The sequence below is a fragment of the Hyperoodon ampullatus genome (assembly GCF_949752795.1).
Source record: "Hyperoodon ampullatus genome assembly, chromosome: 2".
Lineage (NCBI taxonomy): Eukaryota > Metazoa > Chordata > Mammalia > Artiodactyla > Ziphiidae > Hyperoodon > Hyperoodon ampullatus.
In genome coordinates, this window is record NC_136915.1 from 117,266,206 (window position 1) to 117,283,229 (window position 17,024).

Here is a 17,024-nt window from a genome sequence, read left to right on the forward strand (position 1 = left end):
TCCAGAGTAGCTGTATCAATTTACATTCCCACCAACAGTGCAAGAGAGTTCCCTTTTCTCCACACCCTCTCTAGTATTTATTGTTTGTAGATTTTTTGATGATGGCCATTCTGACTGGTGTGAAGTGATACCTCATTGTGGTTTTGATTTGCATTTCTCTAATGATTAGTGATGTTGAGGATCCTTTCATGTGTTTGTTGGCAATCTGCATATCTTCTTTGGAGAAATGTCTATTTAGGTCTTCTGCCCATTTTTGGATTCGGTTGTTTGTTTTTTTGATAATGAGCTTCATGAGCTGCTGGTATATTTTGGAGATTAATCCTTTGTCAGTTGCTTTGTTTGAAAATATTTTCTCCCATTCTGAGGGTTGTCTTTTCATCTTGTTTATGGTTTCCTATGCTGTGTAAAAGCTTTTAAGTTTCATTAGGTCCCATTGGTTTATTTTTGTTTTATTTCCATTTCTCTAGGAGGTGGGTCACAAAGAATCTTGCTGTGATTGATGTCAGAGTGTTCTGCCTATGTTTTCCTCTAAGAGTTTTAGAGTGTCTCATCTTACATGTAGGTCTTTAATCCATTTTGAGTTTATTTTTCTGTATGGTGTTAAGAAGTGTTCTAATTTCATTCTTTTACATGTCCAGGTTTCCCCACACCACTTATTGAACAAGCTGTCTTTTCTCCATTGTATATTATTGCCTCCTTTGTCAAAGATAAGGTGACCATATGTGCATGGGTTTGTCTCTGGGCTTTCTATCCTGTTCCAGTGATCAATATTTCTGTTTTTGTGTCAGTACCATACTGTCTTGATTACTGTAGCTTTGTAGTACAGTCTGAAGTCAGGGAGCCTCATTCATCCAGCTCTGTTTTTCTTTCTCCAGATTGCTTTGGTTACTCAGGGTTTTTTGTGTTTCCATACAAATTGTAAAATTTTTTGTTCTAGTTCTGTGAAAAATGCCATTGGTAGCTTGATAGGGATTGCATTGAATCTGTAGATTGCTTTGGGTGGTATAATCATTTTCACAATGTTGATTCTTCCAATCCAAGAGCATGGTATATCTCTCTATCTGCTTGTATCATCTTTAATTTCTTTCATCAGTGTCTTACAGTTTTCTGCATACAGGTGTTTTGTCTCCTTAGGAAGGTTTATTCCTAGGTATTTTATTCTTTTTGTTGCAGTGGTAAATGGGAGTGTTCCCTTAATTTCTCTTTCAGATTTTTCATTGTTAGTGTACAGGAACGCAAGAGATTTTTGTGCATTAATTTTGTATCCTGCCACTATACCAAATTCATTGATTAGCTCTAGTAGTTTTCTGGCAGCATATTTACGATTCTCTATGTATAGTATCATGTCATCTGTGAACAGTGACAGTTTTACTTCTTTTTTTCTGATTTGGATTCCTTTTATTGCTTTTTCTTCTCTGATTTCTGTGGCTAAAACTTCCAAAACTATGTTGAATAACGGTGGTGAGAGTGGGCAACCTTGTCTTGTTCCTGATCTTAAAGGAAATGGTTTCAGTTTTTCACAATCGAGAACAATGTTGGATGTGGGTTTGTCATATATGGGCTTTATTATGTTGAAGTAGGTTCCCTCTATGCCCACTTTATGGAGAGTTTTTATCACAAATCGTTGTTGGGTTTTGTCTAAAGATTTTTCTGCATCTATTGAGATGATCATATGATTTTTCTCCTTCAATTTGTTAATATGGTGTATCACATTGATTGATTTGAGTATATTGAAGAATCCTTGCATTCCTGGGATGAGCCCCACTTGATCATGGTGTATGATCCTTTTAATGTGCTGTTGGATTCTGTTTGCTAGTATTTTGTTGAGGATTTTTGCATCTATGTTAATCGATGATATTGGTCTGTAGTTTTCTTTGTTTGTAACATCTTTGTCTGGTTTTGGTATCAGGGTGATGGAGGCCTCATAGAATGAGTTTGGGAGTGTTCCTCTCTCTGCTATATTTTGGAAGAATTTGAGAAGGATAGGTGTTAGCTCTTCTCTAAATGTTTGATGGAATTCACCTGTGAAACCACCTAGTTCTGTGCTTTTGTTTATTGGAAGATTTTTAATCACAGTTTCAATTTCAGTACTTGTGATTGGTCTGTTCATATTTTTTATTTCTTCCTGGTTCAGTGTTGGAAGTTTATACTTTTCTAAGAATTTGTCCATTTCTTGCAGGTTGTCCAATTTTGGGAGGATATAGTTGTTTGTGGTAGTCTCTCATGATCCCTTGTATTTCTGCAGTGTCAGTTGTTACTTCTTTTTCATTTCTAATTCTGTTTATTTGAGTCTTCTCCCTTCTTGATGAGTCTGGCCAAAGTTTTATCAATTTTATTTATCTTAAAGAATCAGCTTTTAATTTTATTGATCTTTGCTATTGTTCCCTTCCTTTCTTTTTCATTTATTTCTGATCTGATATTTGTAATTTCTTTCCTTCTGCTAACTTTGGGGTTTTTTTGTTCTTCTTTCTCTAATTGCTTTAGGTGTAAGGTTGTTTATTTGAGATGTTTCTTGTTTCTTAAGGAAGGATTTTATTGCTATAAGCTTCCCTCTTAGAACTGCTTTTGCTGTATCCCATAGGTTTTGGGTCATTTTGTTTTCATTGCCATCTGTTTCTAGGTATCTTTTGATTTCCTCTGTGATTTCTTCAGTGATCTCTTGGTTATTCAGTAGCATATTGTTTAGCCCCCATGTGTTTGTATTTTTTACAGATTTTTCCTGTAATTGATATCTAGTCTCATAACATTGTGCTCGTAAAAGATACTTGATATGACGTCAATTTTCTTAAATTTACCAAGGCTTGATTTGTGACCCAAAATATGATGTATCTTGGAGAACATTCCATGAGCACTTGAGAAGAAAGTGTATTCTGTTGTTTTTGGATGGAATGTCCTATAAATATCAACTAAGTCTACCTGGTCTAATGTGTCTTTTAAAGCTTTTGTTTCCTTATTTATTTTAATTTTGGATAATCTGTCCATTGTTGAAAGTAGGGTGTTAAAGTCCCCTACTATTATTGTGCTACTGTCAGTTTCCCCTTTTATGGCTGTTAGCATTTACCTTATGTGTTGAGGTGCTCCTATGTTGGGTGAATAAATATTTATAATTGTTATGTCTTCTTCTTGGATTGATCCCCTGATCATTATGTAGTATCCTTCTTTGTCTCTTGTAATAGTCTTTATTTGAAAGTCTATTTTTTCTGATATGAGTATTGCTACTCCAGCTTTCTTTTGATTTCCTTTTTCATGGGATATCTTTTTCCATCCCTTCACTTTCAGTGTGTATGTTTCCCTAGGTCTGAAGCTGGTCTCCTGTAGACAGCATATATATGGGTCCTGTTTTTGTATCCATTCAGCCAGTCTATGTCTTTTGGTTGGAGCATTTAATCCATTTACATTTAAGGTAGTTATCGATATGTGTGTTCCTATTACCATTTTCTTAATTGTTTTGGGTTTATTATTGTAGATCTTTTCCTTTTCTTGTGCTTCCTGCCTAGAGAAGTTCCTTTAGCATTTGTTGTAAAGCTGGTTTGGTGGTGCTGAATTCTCTTAGGTTTTACTTTTCTGTAAAGATTTTAATTTCTCCATCGAATCTGAATGAGATCCTTGCTGGGTAATGTAGTCTTGTTTGTAGGTTTTTCCATTTCATCACTTTAAATATGTCCTGCCACTCCCTTCTGGCTTGCAGAGTTTCTGCTGAAAGATCAGCTGTTAACCTTATGGGGTTTTCCTTGTATGTTATTTGTTGCTTTTCGCTTGCTGCTTTTAATATTTTTCTTTGAATTTAATTTTTGATAGTTTGATTAATATGCATCTTGGCATGTTACTCCTTGGATTTATCATGTATGGGACTTTCTGTGCTTCCTTGACTTGATTGACTATTTCTTTTCCCATGGGAGGAAGTTTTCAACTATAATCTCTTCAAATATTCTCTCAGACAAATTTTTCTCTTCTTCTGGGACCGCTATAATTCAAATGTTGGTGTGCTTAATGTCGCAGAGTCCTCCGAGACTGTCCTCAATTCTTTTCATTGTTTTTTCTTTATTTTGCTCTGCAGCAGTTATTTCCACTATTTTGTCTTCCAGGTCACTTACCTGTTCTTCTGCCTCAGTTATTCTGATATTGATTCCTTCTAGAGTATTTTTAATTTCATTTATTTTGTGGTTCATCATTTTTTGTTTGCTCTTTAATTCTTCTAGGTCTTTGTTAAATGTTTCTTGTATTTTCTCCATTCTATTTCTGAGATTTTGGATCATCTTTGCTATCATTACTCTGAATTCTTTTTCAGGTTGACTGCCTATTTCCTCTTCATTTGTTTGGTCTGGTGGGTTTTTACCTTGTTCCTTTATCTGATGCATATTTCTCCATTTTTTTTCATTTTGTTTAACTTACTGTGTTTGGGGTCTCCTTTTTGCAAGCTGCAGGTTTGTAGTTCCCATTATTTTTGGTGTCTTCCCCCAGTGGGTGAGGTTGGTTCAATGGCTTGTGTAGGCTTCGTGGTGGAGGGGACTGGTGTGTGTTTTCTGGTGGGTGGCACTGTAACCTGTCCTTCTGGTGGGCAGGGCCATGTCGAGTGGTGTGTTTTGGAGTGTCTGTGAACTTAGTATGACTTCAGTCAGCCTCTCTGCTAATGGGTGTGTTTGTGTTCCTGTCTTGCTAGTTGTTTGTCATGGGGCATCCAGCACTTGAGCTTGCTGGTTGTTGGGTGGAGCTGGGTCTTAGTGTTGAGAGGAATATCTCTGGGAGAGCTCTAGCTGATTGATATTACTTGGGGCCAAGAGGTTTCTGGTGGTCGGGTATCCTAGACTCAGCCCTCCCACCTCAAAGGCTCAGGCCCAACACCCGGCTGGACCACCAAGACCCTGCCAGCCACACAGCTCAGAAGAAAAGGAAGAGAGAAGAAAAACAAAAACACAAACAAAAAAAATGAACGGACAGTACCCTAAGACAAATGGTGAAAGCAAACCTATACAGACAAAATCACACAAAGAAGCATACACATACACACTCACAAAAAGAGAAAAAGGAAATATATATAAAAGAAAGAGAGCAAACAAACCAATAAACAAATCCCCCAATGATAATAAGCACTGAATGCTATGCTAAGATAAACATAAAACCAGAAACAAATTACGTGCAGAAGGCAAACCCTAAGTCTACAGTTGCTCTCAAAGTTCACTGCCTCAATTTTGGGAACATTCATTGTCTGTTCAGGTATTCTCCAGATGCAAGGTTTATCAGGTTGATTGTGGGGATTTATTCTGCGGCTCCTGAGGCTGCATGGAGAAATTTCCCTCTCTCTTTTTTGTTCGCACAGCTCCTGGGGTTCAGCTTTGGTTTTGGCCCTGCCTCTGCATGTAGGTCTCCCTCAGGCATCTGTTCCCCACCCAGACAGGAGGGGGTTAAAGCAGCGGCTGGTTAGGGCTCTCTTGCTCACTCAGGCTGGGGGAAGGGGTATGGTCGTCATAATTGGAATGCAGGGTAAGCCTGAGGGGGCAGAGGCTGGCGTGACTTGCAACAGCCTGAGGTGTGCTGGGTGTTCTCCCGCGAAAGTTGTCTCTGGATCTTGGGACCCTGGCAGTGGCATGCTGCACAAGCCCCCGGGGGTGTGTGGATAGTAACCGGCACTTGCACACAGGATTCTTGGTGGCAGCGGCAGTAGCCTTAGTGTTTCATGCCCATCTCTGCGGTCCGAGCTAATAGACATGGCTCACTGCTGTCTCTGAAGGTCGCTTAGGCAGTGCTCTGCCTTCTGTGGGCACACTGGGAAGAAATCCCCTTCCCTTGCACACCTAGAAACAAAGGTCTCTTACCTCTCTGGCAGGTCCAGATTTTTCCTGGACTCCGTCCTGGCTAGCTGTGGCATACTTGCCCCCTTCAGGCTGTCTTCACACAGCCAACACCAGTCCTTTCCCTGGGGTCTGACCTCCGAAGCCTGAGCCTCAGCTCCCAACCCCGACCCGCCTGGGCGTTTGAGTAGACAAGCCTCTCAGACAGATGAGTGCTGGTTAGCACCTATCCTTTGTGCAGGATTTGCTCTGCTTTGCCCTCTGCACCCCTGTTGCTGTGCTCTCCTGTGTAGCTCCAAAGCTTCTCCCCACCTGCTCCCGTCTCCTCCAGCAAAGGGGCTCCCTAGTGTGTGGAAACTTTTCCTCATTCACAGCTCCCTCCCAGAGGTACGGGTCCCATCCCTATTCTTTTGTCTCTGTTTTTTCTTTTTTCTTTTGCCCTAACCAGGGAAGTGGGGATTTTCTTGCCTTTTGGAAAGCCTGAGGTCTTCTGTCAGCATTCAGTAGGTGTTCTGTAGGAGTTGTTCCACATGTAGATGTATTTTTGATTTATTTATGGGGAGGAAGGTGATCTCCACATCTTACTCCTCTGCAACCTTAAAGGTCCCCTTTAGTACTCTTCAAGAGATGATTTTTAAAGCAATTATCTCTAAGAAAGGAGAGGAAGATTTATCAGGTTGCAACATCACAATAGAAATAATCAATGAGTTAATTGCTCATTTATATCTCTAATACGTATTTATGGAAAATCTAAACATGTTCTGCATCATGCTAAGCACCAGGTAAAGAGCAATCAATCAAACACGTATAGTATGTGATGAGTAGCTAGACAAGAAAATATAAAATTCTTATATACTGTGATGCATGCTTTGATAAGAATGGAGCACAATAAGTAACCTTCTGACATGCACTTTATTTTGTTTTTTTAAATTTTAATTGTTTTTTTCCCACACTGTGCTGCTTGTGGGATTTTAGTTCCCCAACCAGGGATTGAACCTGTGTCCTCAGCAGTGAAATCTCAGAGTCCTAACCACTGGACCACCAGGGAATTCCCATAACATGCAATTTAATATACTAAATTACTTATATCCACAAGCAAAAGCCACATGGAGATGACTGCTCTGGAATATTCACCATCAAAAAAAATGAATTAGCATTTTGAGTTATCTTGTGAGTTTGAATAATGTCTCAGAGACTGGTCAGCTTTAGTGAGTTGACCACTGAGATCTGGGGCTTGCATGGCTGAGACAGACCCTGGATGGTGGGGGCTACACCAACGTTTTTCTCATTACCAGATTCACTGGGCTGTTCTTGGTTCTTCTCCTGCTTGATAACTCTGATGCATTCAACAGTGCTAATCACTCTCCATCTCGAAATTTTCGCCAGTCTTGATTTTGTGATACCATTATTATCTCCTTGTGTTTCTACTACAGAGAAGCTTACCAGGGGTGGTCATTTAGCATGTGGTGTGCATTTGTCAATCTGTTTTACAGAGGGGATTGTTAATGTCATTTAATCTAGTCAGTCAGTGAACTTGAGGTTGTTAAGAGACATTCTACTGCACTGTTATTTCAGTATGTGATTAACCTAAATATTTAAATTAACCACCCACTCACTCAATCACATCACTGATTTAATTATCTGCCTTGTTACTACCTGGTATGTTTTTGTTCATTTCTTTATTCATTTCATTATTGTCTTTCTCCCCACATTGGGTTATTAGTTCTTAAGAGCACTTAGTCTTTCATCCTTTCTTCAGTCCTAAACCTTCAGTCAAAACAAACAGACAGACAAACAAACAAACAAGCAAAACCCCATAATTTAGCTCTGTATTTGTCACTCACTGATTAATAGCTCAGATAGAAAACTTGCACAAGCCATGCTCTGGTGTTCAGGTTTCTCAATCTTCAAAATAAAGGAATTTAAATTGATTATTTCTAAAGTCCTTTCCTATTTTATTTTATTTTTAACTTTTTGTTTTATATTGGAGTATAATTGATTAACAATGTTGTGATAGTTTCAGGTGTATAGCAAAGTGATTCAGTTATACCTATACATGTATCTATTCTTTTTCAAATTCTTTTCCCATTTAAGTTGTTACATAGTCCTTCCCTATTTTAAATTTTGATATTTTTCTCTACTTTGGGACTTAGGATAAAAACTGATAGGAAACTGAAAATGCCTTCTCTCCCCTAAGTCACTTCTAACAAATGTCCCATGGTTATCATCAATCCCACAACCTTTTCAGTATTCTGCTTTCAATTCCTTTCTTTCCTTGACTTCCACTTTCAAATCTACCACCACCTCCTATTGCTTACTATATATCCTGAACTATCAACCTAGCAGACCAGATAGGAGAATGAAGGACTCATCAACCAGGCAGCAGGAGACACTGTTCTCTGGGAACCACCACAGGGCCACACCATTCCAGTAACTTATCTTCTTGAACTCCTACAATCCTAATTGCCAAAAAATGCTCAGATGTTAGACCTGCAGAAGACCTTAGAATTCATGTAGTCCAACCTTTCCATTTCATAGACACAACTTTTTAAAAAATATATTTATTTAGTTATTTGGCTACCCTGGGTCTTAGTTGTGGCTCATAGGACCTTTTAGTTGCAGCATGCATGTAGGATCTAGTTCCCTGACCAGGGATCAAATCCGGGTCCCCCTGCATTGGGAGCGTAGAGTCTTAACCGCTGGACCACCAGGGAAGTCCCAACACAACTGTTTTGAAAGAAGTCTCAATTTGTGTGGTATAAACAGGAAATTGTTTGTGGGTTTTTTTTTTTTTTTTTTTTTTCGATAACTCCTACTGTGGCCTCATTCCTGTTGGGCAGCAGACTCCCTTGATGACATCTTAAACCAATTTCATAAACTTTTTTTTTTCTGGCCACACCACACAGCATCTGAGATCTTAGTTCCCCAACCAGGGATCAAACCCGTGCCCCCTGTAGTGGAAGCATGGAGCATTAACCACTGGACCACCAGATGAGTACCTCATAAACTTTAATTACTTTGTGTTATTAAAACTGTTTCATTAGAGTTATTAAACACAATCCTGTTATTTCCAAAATTATATATATATATATATTTATATTTATATATTTCATTTTATTTATTTTTTTTTTTTGCAGTACGCCGGCCTCTCACTGTTGTGGCCTCTCCTGTTGTGGAGCACAGACTCCAGACGCGCAGGCTCAGCAGCCATGGCTCACGGGCCCAGCCGCTCCATGGCATGTGGGATCCTCCTGGACCAGGGCACGAACCCGTGTCCCCTGCCTCGGCAGGCGGACTCTCAACCACTGCGCCACCAGGGAAGCCCCCAAAATTTATATTTTATTTGAAATTCTCTCCAGTCTCCATCACCCCCTATCCTTCCACCTTCCCCCAAGCATAGAGTAGGCTTATGGCTCCAGTGGCTTGATATGTGTTGGGAGGTGAAGTGTAGTCACCACATACCGCTTTCTCTTCCCAACATAAGCCACTTCCTTCCTGGGAGGTGAGAAGAGAGAATGGAGAATAAAAAGCAATATCCACAGTGTATTAGCTGTCAACTCCTTGTTTTGTTGTCACTGATATTCCTGAAATGAATATCACCTTATAAGTGGAGGTACAGTTGTGGTAATTTACCCTTTTCATTAGTTGCCAAGATTTCTTTAACATTGTTGAATGTTCTTTCTCATTTGTCAGTTATCCAAAAGTAGATGCTTTTGTAGGAGTCCCTCTAGGCTTTTCAGAGGAACCTATGTTCCATTTTTTGCACAGTTCCAGCCTATCCATCTAAGGCTCATTTACTTCAGCTCCAATTGCAGGCAGCCCACTCCACAGTCTCTTCTTATCGGAGTGCCCATTACCCAAAGAGTGACTCTTTGGGGGAAGATAGGCAAGATGGCATGCCCCTACCACTTTCTGTTTTGTTCACCTAACCCATGGGACATTTGCTTAGCTTTGCCACACAGAATGCTGACAAAATACAAGGTAACTCCTAGCACGCCACCCCTCAAGCCCATCACTTTTTTCTGGACTTTTTTTGTAAGCTCTAGCAACATTAGATACTCTTCCAGAATAAAGCTTCATAAACCTTAAGGCAAAAGATGGCCATGAGCTCTCAAGTTATTGGAGGTGGAGGGAATGATTCAGTAATCCCAAATGTTGTGGGAAAGGTGTTGGGGCCCCCCACTGAATGCCTTCCTTTCCCACTTTTAAGAACCTAGCTATTCAAACCTCTGAGCTTCAAATCCTGGCTCTGTCATTCACTAGTTGTATGATCTCTCTACTTCATGGAAAACAAGAATGCTAAGGGTACCTACTTCATAGGCATTAAATACTTGCGAGTATTAAATGGCATAAAGCACTCTGATATAGAGTAAGTGCTAACAATTAATATTGTTGCTGCTACACATCTATTATTTTTACTGGAAAACCACGGAAGTCCCGACACAACTGCTTTGAAGGAAGTACAATTCTTCTTTCAACTGTTTTGAAAGAAGTACATTACAATTTTTCCTTTATTATTTCTGCCTATGGAAATCAAGATTTTGACAAAGTCAAATGTGGTTAGAGGACCTCCCTTTTATGCCTCTTTGTACCCTACACAGTACTCAGTATATTGCTATGCATGTAGCAGCTGCTGAACAAGTCAAGAAACACACTACAGTGTCTGTGATACAATGGATGATTCCGAAATGCAAATATTCCACATACTATTGGTAAACCAATATATGTTAATATAATGTGGAAGTGAGTTCATATAAGATTTTTCTGAGCATGTTAATGTTCTTTTATTATGAAGGAATAGTAGCTGAACACTGATCTTACTAGCACAATGGAACTCAGCAAGGAATAGGGTAACCTACACAATAAACATTCACTTTAAGCTTTTCTTCTTGGCTTAGTTTTACCCAATGTCTGTCTTGAGAGTGTTTTTAAATGGTTTTCTCTGGCTTGTGTGCATTTTCTCCTTGTGACCTTCTTCTATCAACCTACCTTTATCTCTGAAGAAGATCAAACCCTATGTCTATTATTGATTTTATTCACTTAATTAGAAATATAACATATCTTTTTTTAATAGACTTTATTTTTTGTAACAGTGTTAGATTTATGGAAAAATTGACAACATAGTACAGAGAGTTCCCATACACCACACACCCAGTTTCCCCTATTAGTAACACCTTACATGAGTATAACATTATCTTTTTAACCATTTAATTTATTTAGTAGAAATGCTAATGTTTTCGTTAGTGCTCTGGTTATAGTTTTGCATGATCTAACACAATGTTTTTTTCCCCAAAAGACTTGTTATTTTTAGTATGTTTTTTTCAGAATGCAAGGACTTTTTAAAATCAATGCATCTGATGTTACAGCAAAAACACCTGTGTCATGTTCAAGAATTGTTGAGTTGAATGAGTGAAAATAATTTCTCTCTTTTTGCCTATTCAAGGACTTAACTCTTTTAAATATTTAACCTTGTCTTCCCTCATTCTCTGTCTCTGCTTACTACATTATTCCTATCTGCTAACAAATATGATCTAGCATAAAATATAAACCCTCTCTTGACCCACATCTTCCTATATTACCATCCCCCCTCAAAACTCAGAAAACTGTCTACACATGCTACCTCTACTTTCTCACTTCCTATTTACTTTTCTACCTACTTCAAGCTGACTTCCACACATACTAGTCCACTGAAACTGCCATTGCTAAGGTCCCCAACATTTCCGTATTGCTAAGTCCAAAGAATAATTTTATTCTCTTATCTTACTTCACCTCTCAATAAGATTCAATATAATCAACCATTTCCACTAGAATCATACTATCTTTTCAGCTTCAGTGACACAACTCCCTGAGATTCCTCCTACATTACTGGCTGTTTCCTCTAGTCTCTTTTCTAGATCTTCCCCTTCTACCCATCCTCTAAATATTGGAATTCCTTATGGCTCTGTCATGAGACCCTCTCTGTTTTCTAGCTGCTCTTCCTCTCTCTTTAGCTGACCTCATCTTATTCTAGTGGCTTTAAACATATGCCAATGACTTACAAATTTATGTTTTTGGTCAAGACATTTCTTCTGGTCTCCCAACTCTTGTATCTGCCCATTTAGCATAAACACTTAGATATCACAAAGACACTTCAAACTACAACATCTCCAAACTAAAGACTTGATTTTCCATCCTAAATCTGGAACTTCCTCAGGCCTTCCCATGTAATAAATGGTATCACCACCTACCCAGTGATTAGAGCCAGAAACTTAGGAATCATATTTCATGTTTTCCTCACCCTCTAATCTATCAGCAAGTCCTGATAATACTATCTCCAATATACATCTCAAACCTATCAACTTGTCTTTATTTCCACTGCTCCTTCTCTAGGCCAATCTATCACTGCATTTTACTGTGTCCTAACCATCTCCCAATAGCCACTCAAAAAATATTTATCACACGTAGCTACAGTGTGAATATGTATGTATGTGTGTATATATGCATATACATGAAAACCCATCAAACCATTTAAAGCAAGGAAATGCATAAGCATTTGTGTATGTGTGTATGTATACACGTATGTTTCTGTGTGTTCCCTTGCTTAAAACAGTTTGGAGGCTTTTCATTACCCTTCAAGTAAAATCCTGACACTTTACCTTGTTTTACTAGGCTCTCGCCAACTGGCCCCTATATACGTATCTAATCTCATTTTATGCCATAGTCTCCCTTTGTTCCCTACTGTGCTTCAGTTCTACTTTTCTTCTCTTAATTCCTAGTGTCCTCTAAAGTCTTTCTTGTTATGGGGACTTTGAATTTCCCACTGCTTGAAATAGTCTTACTCCAGCTTTTTCTTGGTCGCTTCTATCTCATGCTTTAAGTCACTTTTGTTGAAAGGCCTTCCTTAACCATCCTGTCTAAAATGTTACTCTTGTGATTCTGTATAGCAACATTATTTACTTTTTGTAAACTTTATTTGTTTACTTGTTTATTGTCTATCTTCTCCAACAGAAACTTTACTCCATAAGGGAAAAGAGCTTGTCTATCTAATTCTCTTTTGTATTATTAGCAAATAACAGAATGCTTAACCATAAATATTTGTTGAACAAATAAAGAAGTGAATGTATATGATGACTAATGTTCTTGTGCTAAAACAAAATTGTTTTGTGTTGGGTTTAATGGTCGAATGATCAGCTATCAACTCTGTATCTATATTTAAGTCATTCCTATATTTGGCCATAATAATTCAAGTTCAGGGATTGCCTGTTTGGAAAAGTATATTGTACAAATGATATTAATCGACTTCAAGACTTAAGTTTGTTCACTCTGAGAAATCAGGGCATATAATTAACCAAAACTCTACCAGCAATCTATGTTCAAATGCTGACTTTAATGAGGTGGGCTTTGATAATTCTATGTAGTTCTCTTTTTCCCTTAAATATAAGATTAGCACTCTGACATTACTGAAAATATATAGTAAATTGGTATAAATCCAAGTTAGAAATTGGAAATACTAAAATTATTTATTTCATATTTACCATTATACTTTCCTTCTAATTAACTGTTGCCCCATGTGTCTTATGAAGAGAGGATTTTCTTCATGTGTATTTCTGTGATGTGACTATTGTATTAGCTGTGATAAAGAGGACTGTTTTGTGTTCTGCAGCCTATTCTGTTGTGGGCCTTATGTTGATTCACTCTTCTCTCCACTTTTCTCTAATTGAACCCATTTTCATGGGTACAGCACGACTTAATTTGAGAGTCACTTGATGTAGTCTTAAATTGTAAAAAAAAAAAAAAAATAGTGTAAACGTAGGTCCTGAAATCAAGTAACAATTTCTGGTTATGAAACGGTCATGTGGATGATCCATAACATAGTTATATTAATTTGATTAGATTGTCACTAATGAAAAATGTACATATTTTCTTGTTTTAAAAAATTTCAAATCTCTGATTGTGAGAAACACTGGCCTATAGGAATGGTCACTAGAAGGTACTAAATTTTCTGACATTGCACCTATTTTCAATATTTAGTCCAATGTTCACATCACATGTTAGACTATACATTTTAATTTTTGGTCAGACACTCAATGTTCATATGTTTTCTTGAACTTCTATGACAATCTTGCTTGTTTTGAAGGAAAGGAAAAGCTCACTGGGAACTGTCTATGTTTAAGTCCCCTATTTCACCTTCTGGCCCTTTTCTTTTCTTCAAAATCTAGACCAGCGGTATTCAAATCCTACCAGACCCCATTTTATGGTCTATATTTTCTAACACTTTCTTTGCTATGCTGATAAGAAATTATGAACTCACCTAGCAGAGTTGGAGTTATGGTGAAGCTAACGAAAGTTAAACTTCATGACCCCTCTTTTGCATGGGCCCCTCCAAGATCCTGGAAGAGGTCATATATTTTTATAAAATTTGCAAAAGTAAGATATTTTAGCCACGTTTGGATAAGACCATTGTCTTTCCCCCATCAGACTTCCCTCTGTCATGCTTCCTTTTTAACTGGCAGCATGAGAGTAGCTGCAGAAAGATTTTGGGATCCAGCCAAGATGAACTTGAGTTAAGGATTTGTTTAGTTCTGGTTTAGTGTAATAGATGTACAGGTTCACAGTCACTTCCAGGTATGGGAAGGTATTGCAAGTCACCCTGGTGTAGAAATGGCTTCCAAGAAAATGCCACCAAGAGCCAGCTCTCCTGACTTTAGGCTACAAAGACGGAGGGGCAAAGGTCACACTGAAGCATGAATGTATCCCCCAGTACTCAGCACTGGAAATTTGTGGGCAGTGAAGGAAGACAAAGTTGAAATATCTGGAGTCAGTTCTCCTGGGTTCTTCCCATGTATACATGATATTAAGCTTTTGTCTGATTTTCTCCTGTTAATTTGTCTCATGTCAATTTAATTCTTACACCAGCCTGAAGAATCTAGAAGGGTAGAGGAAAGTTTTTTCCTTCCCAACATTCTATAAAAAGTGATATTACAATATAACTGTCTAATGAAGAAGAGATCAGTGTATGTAGTAAAGATATATAGGAAAAGAAAATTATTTCTGGATTTTATAATGTTCATGTCATTTTCCAGCTTTTACATTTTACAGTTTGTTGTAGTTTGTTTTCTTTTTCTAAATAAGTCGTCATTCTAATACCTAATATTGTATTCATAATTTTCTATTCAACTTTTTAAGGAAGACACCCCAAATTGTGGAAGTTTCAGGCAGCTGAAACTGGATTCATCACTCCTAACTACACACACATATAGATTTTAATATCAGTATAGGGGCTTCCCTGGTGGTGCAGTGTTGAGAGTCCACCTGCCGATGCAGGGGACACGGGTTCGTGCCCTGGTCTGGGAGGATCCCACATACCACAGAGTAGCTGGGCCCGTGAGCCATGGCTGCTGAGCCTGCGCGTCCAGAGCCTGTGCTCTGCAATGGGAGAGGCTGCAGCAGTGAGAGGCCCGCGTACCGAAAAAAAAAAAAAATCAATATAATTCCTAGTCTTAATATAAAAAAGAAATAAAATGAATTGACTTTATAGTAAGAAAATATATCCATGATGAATATGACAGCTATAAATGTAGCCTAACATGATAGTGAGCTATTGATACTGATACCAAGGCTCTTACCCCAGAGTCATACCCCTGCCTTTCCCTCCAAGAAACCAATTACTCTTATCTAAGTTTCAGGAGGAAGCTGTAAAGAGAAAAACAAGAACTGGTTAGAACTAACTAGGCCCAAGATGGCAGAAGATTTGACTTCTAGTGGTCCTTAAGCCTCATTATATGCTCATATTAGTACATTAGCATATGCTAAATGATACACCCACAGGGGCCATGACAGTTGACAAATGCCATGACAGTTGACAATTGCCATGACAACAACTGGAAAAGCCCATACAAGGACTGAACAGGAGTGTTGCATCAGTTCCAGGTCCCAACCACACACCTGTGCTTGGATAACTCATGAATATTCCTCTCACTCTTTCTGATTTCCCTCCCTTTACCTCGACCCTCCTATATATTTGGTGTCTCTGCCAGAACTGGATTGAGAAGTTGATTTGCAAAAAGTTCCTGCTTCTTCATTCTTTGGCCATTGAATAAAGTTTGTGCTGTTCCAGCCTCAGCATCAGTTTTCTTGCTGGCTGCACAAATCCAAGCAGAAAAAGAACTTCCCTGGCTGAGACAAGGGGTCTTGGCCCAGACCAGGACCCTGCTGGGGTCTAGCTGACTAATTTGGTAACAATACAATGATCAGGAACAGTGTAGCTATTGGTGATCTGATTTTGGCAAACAGTGAAAAATTCAAGGATGCTGTTCCAGGAAAAGCAAATGTGAGCAGATAGGGTAGGGGTTCCCCAGAGAAAGAGAACTGGGCATGGCTTTCTTGACACAAGAGAAGCCATTTTTGGCCTTAGTCATCTTGTGAACTAAGCTTGGCCACAATGCTTGCCCATGAACAGATCTCAGTAATCAGGAAGTGAGGGAATGAAGAAACAAAGGAAAAGCAGTCAAGAAACAATAGTACAGCTATAAAACAGAGTCCTAGCTCCTCCTTAAGGGATATACATGACACTCTGATACAGTCTTTGAGTTCTGCAGGAACTAAGGTTCCCACCAAGGTGGAGGATGGAATGATGATGTTGACCCTTGTGACTTCAATCAACTAAAGCTTGGACTTGACCTTGACCCCAATTCTATGCTGATTCTCCTCTGCTCGAGCCCCTTCATGAATATGCATGTACGCTTAGCTTATAACTTCCCAATTTTTGCTGTTCCGGGAGACACTGCTTTGGGAAATATCCCCCGTGTTCTCCGTTTTGCTGCAAGTAATAATAAATCCTTCCTTCTCCCAATCTTTTGGCTTGGTTGTATCTTTTGGCTCAACATCCACCAAGAGGCAAACCCAGTTTTCAAGTAACACAAAGAATAATCTTCCACCAGTGTACACAATAGTTTCTTTCCTGTAAAATCCAGTATATATGAAAAAATGTAAAAATAATTTGCATTATTTGTCAAACAGTCAGATGCAAGGCTCAAATAATTATAAAATATCTGGCTGGACATTCAAAAGCATTGCAAAGGCAGAACAAGTTCTTTATTATGCAAGCCTGTCCTGGGTATTACAGGACACTGGGCTGCCTTCTAAATGCTAAAAATGTATCCTGCACACCCATCACTGAGACAAGCAACAAGCAACTCCTCCCAGGTTCCAAAAGCTACTTCCTAAAATGCAAATATCCTTGGCTGGGCTAAGACC

General features: G+C 38.7%; 1 pseudogene across 1 annotated transcript in view; it reads right to left on the minus strand.

Annotated features, from left to right (window-relative positions):
* LOC307065280 (olfactory receptor 10J1-like) overlaps positions 1-16,505 on the minus strand; it is a 37,891-nt pseudogene extending 21,386 nt beyond the window's left edge. Inside the window, exon 1 of the transcript in view lies at positions 16,449-16,505. The product of the transcript in view is annotated as an olfactory receptor 10J1-like (transcript). The remainder of the gene's footprint in view (positions 1-16,448) is intronic.
* Between the last annotated feature and the right edge of the window lie 519 nt (positions 16,506-17,024).